Raw genomic sequence first — 13,773 nt, 5'->3', positions numbered from 1 at the left:
CAAAGAAACTAGAAACAAGGGTACACACAAAAATAAAGAAAAATCACAGGCAAAATTAGAGAATACTTTGAAATGAATGAAAATAAAAACACAGCATACCAAACAAACTTCATAGGATGCAGCTAAAACAGTGCTTACAGGGAATTGTAAACATTTATATTAAAAAAGAAATATCTCAAATCAATAACATAAACTTCCAACTTAAGAAACAAGAAAAAAAAAAGAGAGAAAATTAAACCCAAAGCAAGCTGAAGGAAAGAAGTAACAAAGGTTAGCTGGAGTAGAAACAAATGAACTAAAACAGAAAAGCAGTAGAGATAATCAGTGAAACCAAACAGTTTGAAAAGATTAGCACATTTGACAAATCTTTAGCTAGACTGACCAAGAGGAATAAAAAACAGAAGACTCAAATTACTAATAAAAGTGGAGACATCACCACTGATCTTACAGAAATAAAAAAGACTGTAAGGGAATACATGAAAAATTTTCTGCCAACAAATTATAAAACCTAGATGACATGGAAAAATTCCTAGAAAGACACAAACCACTGAGATTGATTCATGAAGGTATAGAAAATCAGAATAGATTTATAACATATAAATAGTTTGAAGTAGTAATTTATAAAATACCCAAAAAGGAAAGCCCAAGCCCAGGTGGCTTTACTGGTGAATTCTACAAATATTTAAAGAAGAATTAACAATAATCTTTCAAAAACTCTTCCAAAAAATAATTTGTTTTAGAAAATTCTATGATACTAAATGATACAACTCATTCTATGATACTAAAATCAGAATAAGACTTCATAAAGAAAAATCTAGAGAGCAAGACACCTTATGAATATAAAAACAAAAATCCTCAGTGAACTATTAGCAAATGGAGTCCAGAAATATAAAAAGGAAAATATACCATGAGCAAGTGGGATTTATCTCAGGAATGTAAGGTTAGTTCAATATATAAAAATCAATCAATGTAATAATACATCATGTTAATAGAATAAACAACAAAGCCACATAACTAAGTATGCAGAAAAAGCATCTGACAAAATCCAACACCATTTCATGACAAAGAACACTTAATAAACTAGGAAAAAAAGGGAATTACCTCAGCCTAATAAAGGTTATTTTATCAAGAAAATCTCATAGCTATCATTATGTTTAATGATCAAGACCTAATGGTTTCCCCCTGAAATCAGGACCCAAACAAGAATGCTTTCCTCACTTTATTTGACATTATACTGAAAGGTCTAACCGAAAAATTAGGCAAGAGAAAGAAACAAAAGGCATCCAGATAGAAAGAAAACATAAAACTATTTCTATTAGTAGATGATGTGATCTTGTATCCAGAAAGTCCTAAGGAATACACTAAAAAAGTCTATTTGAACCAATAAACCAGTTTAGCAGCGTTGCTGGATACAAAATCAATATACAAAAATCAATTGTATTTCTATGCATTAGGAATAAACAATCCAAAATGAAATTGAGAAAACAATTCCATTTATAAGATCATCAGAAAGAATAAATTTTAAGGAATAACTTTAACAAAAGAACTGAAATGCTTCTACACTGAAACATAAAATATCACTGGAAGATATTAAAGAAGACCTAAATAAATATATTCATGTTCATGGACTGGAAGGCAATGTTAAGATTTGTGTACTTCAGTATATGTATAACAACAAAATCATTATGAAATGATTCAAAAGTTTTATAGTGGCAGGTAAATATTATATTTATTGTAAAGGCCAAATTTTTAGGTCTTAGAAAAAGTAAAAGTACAAATAGATATAAATGTAAAACTTTATTATGTGATTCATAATTTATTTTTGCAAACAGAACAGTTTTGGCTCTGGCACATGGTGAATGCTAAATTCAAGATACTCTCTTCTTTGCTCCTTTTTATATTTATTTTTATACTGGAGAACAATTTGATAATGCAAGCCTGTTCTTGAACAAACAAACAAACAAACAAAACCAAAAAAACCCCTCATCATATTGATGACATCACTTCCGGATATTTGAAGAAATGGAAAGTGAAAAGTATTTGTACAAAAAAATAACCTCATAAATAATGAAATGTGCTGGTTTCTGTATAATTAAGAACATCAAGAAAGTACAAACTGTTTCTGCTTATCACAAGAACTACTTACTAAATATTATATTTATAAAAAGAGCAAAAGGCTTGCCAATAACTATAAATATAAATAATCTGTGTAGTATTAAAATAGTCCTTAACTGTTTATAAAGACAGGATTTCTATGATTGATTAGATTTTAATTATCATTAAGCATTCTTTTAAATTAACATTTGGCTTCAGTTTCTCAAAGATTCCATGGAGACTATTAATATTGATTAAAATGTGCCAAGAAACCTCACATTCTTAATCACCATGATAATAGAGAAAAGTTCTTTCATTTTTTTTCTTTTTTCATTTTTTGGCTTGGCTTAGAGTTTTTATTACATCCCTGTGTTTTGTTTAAGGATAATTTCAATTCTAGTGCCAAAACATATAACATTTCTATTTAATCTTGATAATTTTTAAAAATATAAGATTCTAGAAATGACATTCTATGATAATTGAAATGTACACAGCAAACGTAATTATTCTACTTACAAAAAATTAAATCTGATGTTACATATGCTGACATTAGAATGCTAATTTGACATAGAATGCTAATACATTCTTTTGTTTAAATGTGTCAAACTTTAGAATTTCTAATAGTAAAAAATATTTGCCAGTTAAGTCTTTAGTTAATAAGACTTCAGAGAGCACTTAAGCTTATCGAATTGAAAACCAAACTTAAAATTGATTTATTGAATTTCTTTTTTGAATGGGATTGTAGTATTATGCTTTAAAATAGTAGACATCATGTTTCACTTTGAGGCATTTTGGATAATATATATATATATATATATATATATATATATTGCCGTTTCTTTACCCACATGTATAAATTTTAGGAGAAAAGGATGCTGAATGTATGTGTGTGTATGTATATAATGATGCCACTATAGCCTGTATAGATTTTTAAAAAAATACATAATAAAAGACTAGTCAAATATGTGGAATTTTAACTAACCTTATAAATATAGAAAACTATAAGCTTCTTTTCCCTTCTGAGGCAATGTCTACAGGGAGCCTATAAAGTGAGCATTTGAGAGTCAACTTCCCCTCCTTCCTTGTCTCCCTCCCACTTCCCTCCCTGCCTTTCTCTGTCTCTTCCCTTCTTCTTTTTTCTTTCTTTCTATTCTTTCTTACCACCTGCACCACCCCCATCATGGGTGCATTTGTAATTGTTGATATATCTGGCCATGTACTAGATCTAATTTATAAATTTAGATACTCCCAAACACTTAATTATATTCACTTTAATTTTCCTTTGTAGATAGAAACAAAGTAATTTTTCCTATGTGTAAAACAGGAATCAAATCTACAAACACCTCTGAATGACAGCTATATTTTTTATTCCACTGGCTGTTGGAAAAATCAGTTAGTGCTACCCAAAGTCTTTGAGATCCATGTGTGAAATATGTAATCTCAAATTGTTGGCTCTGAAGACATTCTGGCCTGTGGTCTTTTTTTTAAGAATAAAAATACGAAGTTAAAAAGAGATAAGGTAAATTTAATTGTTATCAACGTAGGCCACTGAACTAAATTCTTCAGGGAAAAAAAAATGCTAAAAAGGAGTGCGTTTTGGCCACTGTGCCACTGCCAGACTTCCATTTCCCATGCTGCTCGCAAGTTGAGGGCCTGTGGATTTTAACAAATTCCTACCTTCCTTGGGAATTATTCAGACTTTTTATTTTAAGAACATTTAAAAACCACAATTTTATTTAATTATTTAAGGACAGATCTCAGGATTTAGTAACATTACTAAGAACGATTTATTAATGTTTTTCAGACGATTGAAATAATTTTAATTGAAATCAAAGCGATCTAGGTTAAAAGCAGGGAGCTTTTTCTGCATGAGGTAAGGTCACTGGAAATAACAAGACCTTATAGGTCTTCTTAAGCCCATATTAAGCCATTGTAAAGGTTTTCTTTGGCTTCAAATATAAAATGCTATGTGGTCTACAAAAAAAGTAGCAAGGGCTTCCTTGGGCTTTCTACTTGTTAAGTGCTCATGCTCATAATGTACCCACTTCAAAGCAATGGTCTGAGCAGTAAGGAGCAAACTAGTTTTATTAAATTTTTTTTAATTCAAAAAGCGATATTTAATATTAATTTTCTTCCTTTATAAAACAATGTGTTTATGCTGGACTATTTTCCTCATTCCTGCAATTTCAGGGAAATGACAAGTAGGGATTTCAGAAGTTCTGAGGATATATTTTGATATTTTAATAGGCCTATTGCCAGGTATGATTAGACACTCCATAAATAATTGAATTGAATTGTTTGGGTAGTTTCATCGAGGAGAACATAGTATCGATTTCTTTTTTGCTTTTACTTTAGGAAATTCCTGGAAAGTCTTCATTAAGTAGAAAACAAAACAAACCATAAGACCCACAAGGAATAAATAACAAAATCAACTTTGGGGCGATGGAGTTTGACTTCGCAGCTTGTACGCTCCCCTTTATAACAAAACCTCTGCGCTAATGTGAAGCAGCTGTGGCAATTTCACAAAATGGCCTAAACTGTTGAAAAGCCATTAAGAGTCTGATGTATGTAGAATAAAAAGGTTCATTCAACTTTTTAAAAGGTTTCCCAATATGGAGTGTTATTTTATTTTATAACCACGTCTTAGTCATATTAAGTTTAAATGCCACAGAAAATTTTAATGACCATGTGGCTGGCTTTTTGGGTGAAATAGCAAGAATTCTTCAACATGCCTAAAATTCTTTTAGAAAAAAATGGGTACAAGTCTATTAGGGACACTATACATGTTCCCACTATTAAATGCATAGTTAGAAAATTGAGCAACACACACAGGATGATTTACCATTCATGTTTGGAGGGGCACCTAAATAAATTAGAATCAATTTCTTTAATCCTAAGGCATATAGAAGCTTTTGGAAATAATGAAAGCCACTTGGCCTTCCCAGCCCTTTCATAGGTCTGAGGTCCTAGTTTTCACTGTGTTTTGATTTTTTTTTTTTACAGGTTCTAGTTCATTTTAGTTTTGAGTCTTTTCCCAAGGATGTATAAAGGATTATACCTCTATTTCCCTTCCCTTTTTTCCCCTCTGAAGGTGATAGCTAGATGATGTTTTTATGCATTCATCTGCTTTACTTACCTTGATTTTGAGGTCTATCTTTGTGCATTTCAAATGATTTCCAGCAGAGATGAGGCATTAGTTTATTATTGTAGTCAGTAATCTACCTGATATGAGGTAAATATTTTCAGCAGACTTGTAAATGGACAGCTATGAGAACTGTAAACGTGTTCCTTAGAAATCCATTGTGAATTTTCTTGTTATTCTGATGTATGCATTGATATACATGCTATTGCGATTCATTAACCTGGACTGTAGTGATCAAGCCCAGAGAATGCATATGAGTGCTGATGCCTACACACCAGAGTCAGGGCAGTTCCAATCTGCTGAACATCATCACTGTGCTAGGTTTATCTACAGACCAGTCACAATAGAAACCCAGATTCACAGGGAATGGGGCTGGCTACCTTTCACAACAGTAAGTAAGCCCGAGAATTGGGAGCCTATGATTTGGTCAGGTGGTAAGAACAGTTGAGGGCTTTGATTCTCTGAGGACTCAATCAGCACCTACTCTGTACAAAGCATCTTGATAGATGTTGTAAGGGAGCTAACAGTGATGTAAGATGGTCCCTGACTTCAAAGGGCTGGCATCCTGTTGGAAAGATGAGATGTATGCATTTTTTAAAATTACAAAGCAGTGCTGTCCTATTGAAAGCAGTATTCCCCTGGTGTTGGGACTGGTAGTCAGTGATATGAAAGTGGGGGAAGTGCCTGTGGGCAGCAGTAGTTTTTCAAATACCTTGCTGGGCAGGTTAGATTTGAGTAAGGCTGATGGTGGGAGATGGTGCCATCTCCACTGGATGGATATGGAATATTTCAAGACTAAATAGTGAATCAGAGTATTAAAACTCTCGGATTTTGGGTTGGGAACAGTGGAGAAAAAGGTTGGAGAAGTCAGTGGAAGTCACATTCTAGCCTCTTAATAAATATTCATTAACAACCAATATGAACAATCCAGATAAGCTACAAAACCATTGCTTATCTGTTTTCAAAACTCACCAAAGGATTCAAAGGAACTGAAATGAACTAAATTCTAGAGTCACAAAACCTTTCTAAGAGAGAAGATACCCAGGATTGTTTTCATCCCTGGGGATACTATGAATAAGAAGCAAATACAGCATAGCCTGAGCTAGGTAGAAACAAGTCCAATGTTTGACAGACTTTTAACAGCCCCATGGGCTGGTGTAAACTCCAAGGAGACTTGTCAAAAAGTGAGTCTGTACCCACCTGCTATCTTTCCCACAGGGCTTTCACTCAGTGCACATGGGTAGTGAACCAAAGATTGGGACAGGGAAGAAGGGTATAAGAGGTGCCCCACCTGTCCCCACCTGGTGCACCACACCTTCCACAGTGCTCATCAGCAAACTTTTCTTGACTACATTCCAGTAACTCACTGAAGGCAGAGGACAGGGCAGCACAATGGAGATCAATCTCCTGCAGTTTGAAAAGCTGAGGACTGAGCTATAGAATACAGAGAGGTCTCAGTGTCTCACTGGTGCTCAGGTACCAAGTCCTGCTGTAGAAGTGAAACCAGTGGTAGTGACCTGGATCTAACTAGAGTTGCCACAAAGTCCAGAATGACAACAAGTTAGATTGACTTGGCGCTCCCTTCCCCCATCCCAAGGTAGAGGCCTGGCAAAAAGAAGCATGCCCTTTTCTGGACATAAGATTATTTATTTACTTCAGTCTCCTTTTCCCCCCTTGTATCTATAATGTGAAGCAAACATTAGAATATTGTGAAACATCAAAGAAGCAAGAAATAGGACCCATAATCAAGAGTAACAATCTCTAACAGACACTAACCCAAAGATGGCCCAGATGCTGGCATCAAAAGATGAAGACTATAAAATAGTTAGGATAAATATATTAAAAGATCTGATGGAAAAGGTGGACAACATGACCAGATAAAATGTGTGCAGGAAGGGATAAAGAGAAGCAGGAAGGGGCCGTATCTTCAATGACCTATTTAAACTTATTATTTGCTAACAAGTAAGAAATAATTGAAAATTAGTTTGATGAAAAAAAACTGAGAGAATTTAAATAAACTCGCATATAGCTTTCAGAGTTGAGACAGGATATGGGGACAGTTTAATTCCAATGTCTGGGATTTCCCCCCCTCCCCACCAATTTGCCATATTTTAACTGTCTTGAACATTTAAAATCATATATTCCCCTCCTTTTCCCTTTTATAATTAGTTAGGCTCAAGTAATATTAAGAAAAAATATAAATTAGGCTTATAAAATGAATTCAATGACTTTAACCATTTTTCTCCCCACAGGAAATCTTTCAGTCTGAGAAAGTTAGTGATATCATCTATAACTACTTTGCACAATTTTATACATAATTCTAATTATTTGAGCTGAAATAACACATCCCAATTAATCTTTGGTTCACTTCAAATTAATTCCTCTTCAATAATTATTTGGTTTCATCTTTGTTTACTAATGATTCTGTTAAAAGTTATATTTTTTAAAATAAAATGATCACTGAATAAAGAGAAAGAGTTTAGACTCCATCTGTATGTGTATGTGTGTGTGTGTGTGTGTGTGTGTGTGGTGTTTTAAGAGAATCATGCTCTTTTAGGCAGTTTAATATGTCGCCATTTTATGAATGGATTGGAGTGGGAAGATTAGTCAGATTATTTGTATAATTGGCAAGGCCACAGGTAATATAACTTTGATTATAGTGGTGAAAGTTGGAATGAAAATGAGGGGAACATTTTTGGGAAAAAGAAATAGATGGACTAGATAACTAAGCTGGGTTTAGATGGGGAATGAGTCAAATATACTCCTAAGGAGACTCAAAAAATAAGAGTAACTATGAGGTTAGTGAACAATGACTACAATGAAGAAACCAAGACAAATACAACTTTGAGTCATAAGAAAGGAGAGGAATATGTCCTTAAAAGAAAATATGAGAGAATCTCATAATGCAGAGGACTTGTTTTTGTGAAATGAAAAATCCAGTACAAGTTGCACTGATGGGAAAAGAGCAGAGACAAGTATCGACACAATGTTGTGGTAGTTTCAACCTTTTTTCTTGCCATTTTCTGCTTTTTGAGGAAATTATTGATTTAAAAAAACAGGAAGATTAAGATGAGATATTTTTGGTTTGTACCACACTGTTTTTTACTTGCTATAGTACTATTTGTTTATTTTTCCCTCCAGATCCTTACACACACACACACACACACACACACACACACAGAAATTAGAGAATATTGTATAATTCTTTGTATTCTACAGTATCCAGTATTGTCTGAGGGTAGGCAGCAACATTATATTAATTAATTCAGCTGTTCAATTGTCACAGCCTTATTTCTAGGTGCTACTGAAAATGACAAAGGTGAATAAGAGACCACACTACTTTAAAGTTGCTCATGATCTACTAATTGATTGATGGACATTTGTGACAGGTGGAGAACAAAGACAACTATTTTTTGACAGTGCTGTGGCATTCATCTTCCTAAGCTCCTGTGATTTTTATTTGATTAGATTAAATAAGATAATGCATGTGTGGTAGTTAGCATCATGCTTGGCACACAGTAATCCCTCAGTAATTGTTAGTTATAATATATTATTATTTTTACCATTAACAGTATTATAAAAATAAAGTATATAGATGGTCTGAAGTTCTTTGATAAATATTCACATTACTATTTTCACCACTCTGTAAAGTGGCAAGTGACGGGTCCTGAAACTTAAGCTTCAATGGATTCATGATAAATTGAGCTCTGCTCTATCTGCATTTAAAGTGTTTTTAGAAATAAGACAATTTTTATTTGCTGTATCCGAAATTTACCCTATTTCAGTGCTACTCTCTTGCTTTCTTTTCTAGCACCCTATCTTATGAGATGAGAAATATGAGAAATACAGCTTCTTTTGGTTATCAATATGTGAAGTCCTTTGGAAACAAAGGTAGAATAGAGGAAATAGAAAGTAACATATCTTAAATTTCTTTTGGAATAATTATAGGATTTCTGTAAGTCTACCATCAGATTGCTTTTCAGTTTGCCTCCATTTATTTATTTATTTATATTTATATTTATTTATTTATTTATTTTTAGCTGAGCCATCCTGCCACATGTTGGGAGCTTAGCGGCAGCTCAGCTTGGGCTGGGAATCGAACCGGCGACCCTGTTGCTCAGAGCTCGCACGCTTGAGTGAGCTCTTAACCAACTGAGCCACTTGGCCAGCCCCAGTTTCCCTCCTTTTAAAAAATTCTATCGATAGAGTCAAGCACCTGTGTTCTTGATTGCCTCTCCAAGTGTGTAAGTATAATACATTCCAAGGTATTTCTATTATAACTCTTGTGCAATACCATCAATATTTTACATAGGATGGAATGGGGCCATATTGGATATAAGTGACTTGATCATAGTCTTAAAAAAATTCCACAGGGTTTTGAATCCCACAAAGTATATTAAACAACAACTTAATGTCAGGCACTGTGTCTTCCTGAGTCACTAAGCTACCTGTCACTTCCTTCTATTCTCCTCCCTTCTATTCCCTTCTATACATCTTACTCTCTTTCCTGCCCCCTTCTGTTTGTCTTTAACATGGTCCCCCCTGCACTCCTCTGGCAGTGTTAGTTTTTCTCCTGTAATAGTTTCTTGGAGATAAGTTGAGCGTTGTATTCTTAAACATCTAAGGGTAGCTTTAATTGATTTAACCACTTGACTTTAAGCCATAGTGCAATTTTCAACTGATATGATAGCACCTTTTATAAGGGAAGAAAATATGAGCCCTCTAAGTCAAATGGGAGAAAGGATAAGTGTTCCTATCTGACATCTTGATTAATATGAATTAAGTCAAGCTTAGTTTAGTAGTTCACAGGTTCATGTCAGCAATGATAACAGTAGCCATTAGTGATGACACTGAAAATGTTGAGCCTTTAACTAGGATTTTCTTTGAAGCTCAAGGGACCTAGCTACCAAAGTTCAACTCCAAGATAAGATGGGAAATAGAAAGTAGAAAATGCTAAAAACATCAAAAGGATATAATTTATGTCTTTGCCATCATGATTACTAAGGCTTTTGGGTTATTTTCATTTGTTATGGAATTATGATACAGTGTAAATATTAAATAAAAGCCAACAATTTTATTTTCAGAGAAGCGGTCATAATATATTTTAAAAATGTAGATTTCTGGAAGGTACAAAGAAAGAGGATAATTCATCCTTCCTGGAACAAAGTATATAACAATTTCCATGTGGCTACTCTGTCCAGTTTCTTAATGATCATGGAAGGGCCACATAGAAGAACATTAGTCAGCAGCATTTCTCATGCAGGGATCTTGGAGCATCTGTATGAGGGCCGACTGGGAAAATTATTAAACATTGGCATTCCTGGGCCCCACCCCAGATCTACTGAGTCAGAATCTCTGGAGATAGGGCCTGGGATTCTGCATTTAACACTAGTTTTCCAGGTGTTTGTAATACACTAAAGTTTGAGGCTCAGTGTCTTCTAAGTGCACAGTGTTTAAATGGAGGATTTATGGAACTTACTTTCTTACTCCTTTAAACTCAGGGGAAAAAACAGGATTTTTATCTTTAAACAAAGGAGATTATTAGTGAAGGTAAACCCTGGTAGTCCTCTCCCTTCCAATGAAATGCTCAGCATATACATGGCGATAGTGAATCACAAGGAAGGAGAGTTATTTCTTCCCCCCCTACCCCCAAACTCAGTCATTTATGAGAAGGTCTGGCGGACTGCTTGTAGCATAACATAATTGAGGTAATTAGTGATGGCATTCTGAACTTTGACATCCCCAATGTTCACAATGGGAGTACGTTTGGTGACAAATGGATTAGATGTCTTAGAATATAATAAAGCTCTCTTTGGACAGATGGCGGTGCTTACACATGCCCGGGTATACTAAGTTATTTGTCTATGCCAATCCAATGAAAAATGTGCCCAAACAGGAATGTAACTGGGTGCCTGGTCATAACTTGATCAAGAGGTGCCCTAACACTATTGAGAGAGGTGGAAGGAGGCTGAATTTGGAGTATAGTAACATGTCAGCCTGAGTCAGTGTCCTTATTTTGTAATCTCTATTTAAACTCTTCAATATTGTGCTTGGGCATTCCACTTCCTTGGGGATCTATTTTTATCTCATATGAACTTGGCCGTAACTTTCTTGTGCTCCTCTCACACCAGGGACTGGAATATGATTCTGGACTCAGACTGTTCATTAATCCAGTTGCTTCCTCACAGATCCTGTTCCAGGGTTCCTAGGGAGGCAGCTGAGATCCCCAAGTGTGGTTTTTACAGCATGTGAGACCTATTTCTAGTCCTGTCCTAGCAACCTGTCATCTGGGCTGGGTCTTTCCTTTGTTGAGGTCCTAGGCTCAGATCAATTGTTAGTAGAATTTATTGACCTTTTCCCAGAAATATTGGAGATGGTAGAGATTCTAGAAAGTATTCAACCCTTTTGTTCACATTGGCTGTTTTTAAGTATTTTAAAAAACGATTGTATGAATATTCAAATGAGAGTAAGAAAATGGGAACCAAGGGTATTTCTACTTACTCAGTCTTCCTCTTGCAAGTCTTAGTATTTAAATAAAAAATTTAAAATACCAGTTATTTATCTCATTGTCCTGGTATTCCAGGGATTTTTATCACTATATTCTTGCAGCTCTATAACACTTTGACATCTTCCATGCCTACAATATTCATTTCTCATGATCTCCATACCAAAAAGGAAACTTTGTATGTTAAAACTTATATATAAAAACTGACTGTGATGTTCATTTTTCACATGTTGTCTTCATATATTGAGGGAGTCTTTAAAATGTTTTTAACCTCTCTAAGTAAATAAGCCAAAAACCCTTAAAAAAAACCCTTCTCCTTTTCAAAAATTATTCTCTTTCTCTTTTATTCAAGGTTCTCCTATAATGACAAAAATAAATCTTTCACTAGTATATTATTTCTAACTGACTTTGTGTTAGTGTAGGTCCCATTGTAGATACCAGATCCTGCTTTCTGTCTCCAAGGCAACTTCCAATTTCATTTAATAGCATATGTAAGGATGTTAGGGCAAACTGAGAGCCCCATTGAGTTCGATTTTAGAATTTCTTTGCCTCGTAATTTAAAGTCATTTGTTTCATTACAGGATAGGTTAATGTTTGAGAAACAAAGTTGGCTGTGGTCCCAGATGTGTGGATCTGCACCGTGGTAAACCTGGTTGAGACCATCTTTTCCACCTTCTATTTGTACAGAGGAGGAAGGCTATGTCGTCAGAGATTCCATGAATTGTGAATGATCACAGTAAATTAATAATAAAGTATAGTGCTGGGTCTATGGTCAGCCAATCTGCACTCCTTGGGGAGGTAATGTATACAGTGATTGGGAGATGGCAGTCTGACAGACCTTGTTTCAAAGCCTGCTTTTCACAACTGTGTAATTGTGGCTAATTTATTTAATCTTATGAAGTTCTCACTTCCCTGTCTTAAAAACGCTGTTGTTTTATAATTAAATGAGATAATGTTGTTAAGTGTTTAGCATAGTACCTTACACATGGTAACTAAAGACAAACATTATATTAATGTCATTTCTACATCCCAACATGACTTTTCCTATATCCTGTTAATTTATAGACCTAAACTTCATTTTATGAACTTAAGTTTGAATCTCTAAAAGATGATAATATATTTATTTTATTCACAGGACTATTTCCCTTAGAGGGACAGATTCAGTTTTGATTAATTATTAGTGTTCTGATAACTAGTTTTCAATGATTATGAATAATAAGGTACAGCTTTGAAATTACAGAGACTGGTTGCAAATCCTGGCTCTTGTAATTTCTGTTATATAACTAAGTTTTCCAGCCTTTCTAAGCTCAGGTTACCATCTTAAAAGTGGGGACAACAGTAACTACTTTGTAGGTTTGTCAAGAAAACTCACTTAGATAAAGCATATAAATTACCAAACTAGTACTCTGCAACTAACTGCTTGATAAATGTTAGTTCTTTTCTGGTTTCTCCCACTTAAAACAATCCAGAAGTATTTACTAATCTGGGAAGGGTTTGCTTTTAGACTGAAAGATCTTTGGGTTCCATACACACACACACACACACACACACACACACACACACACACACACACACACACACCCCTTCTTGAGATTACCTCACCTGCTATAGATACTAACTGACACATCAAAGATAAGCATATACCATCTCTTCATCCTGAAAACTCACTGAAATGACCAAAAAGGTATATAACATGGCATACACTCAAAAGATAGTAAAATGGAGCCAATGGGATAAATGGAAATTAAAGGAATAGATCTTTGATAGGTGAAACCTGAGCCATAATGTAAGAAATGTAGAAACATACTGATTTGTACCACAGAACCCTAAAATGACTCAGGAATTTGCAAGAACTGGTATTATTGACAATGGTGTAAAGAAGGAGTGGTTACAAGAAGAATTTGTTAGAAGTCTTTGAAGAAGTAGCTAGATCACTCCTTGCAGCTGGGCAACAGCTCCCCAACACACACACACACACACACACACACACACACACACACACACACACTTCAAGACCTTAATAGAAGCCTGG

This window comes from Hipposideros armiger, unplaced genomic scaffold, assembly GCF_001890085.2.
Source record: "Hipposideros armiger isolate ML-2016 unplaced genomic scaffold, ASM189008v1 scaffold_27, whole genome shotgun sequence".
Taxonomy (NCBI): domain Eukaryota; kingdom Metazoa; phylum Chordata; class Mammalia; order Chiroptera; family Hipposideridae; genus Hipposideros; species Hipposideros armiger.
This window is presented reverse-complemented; position numbering follows the sequence as displayed.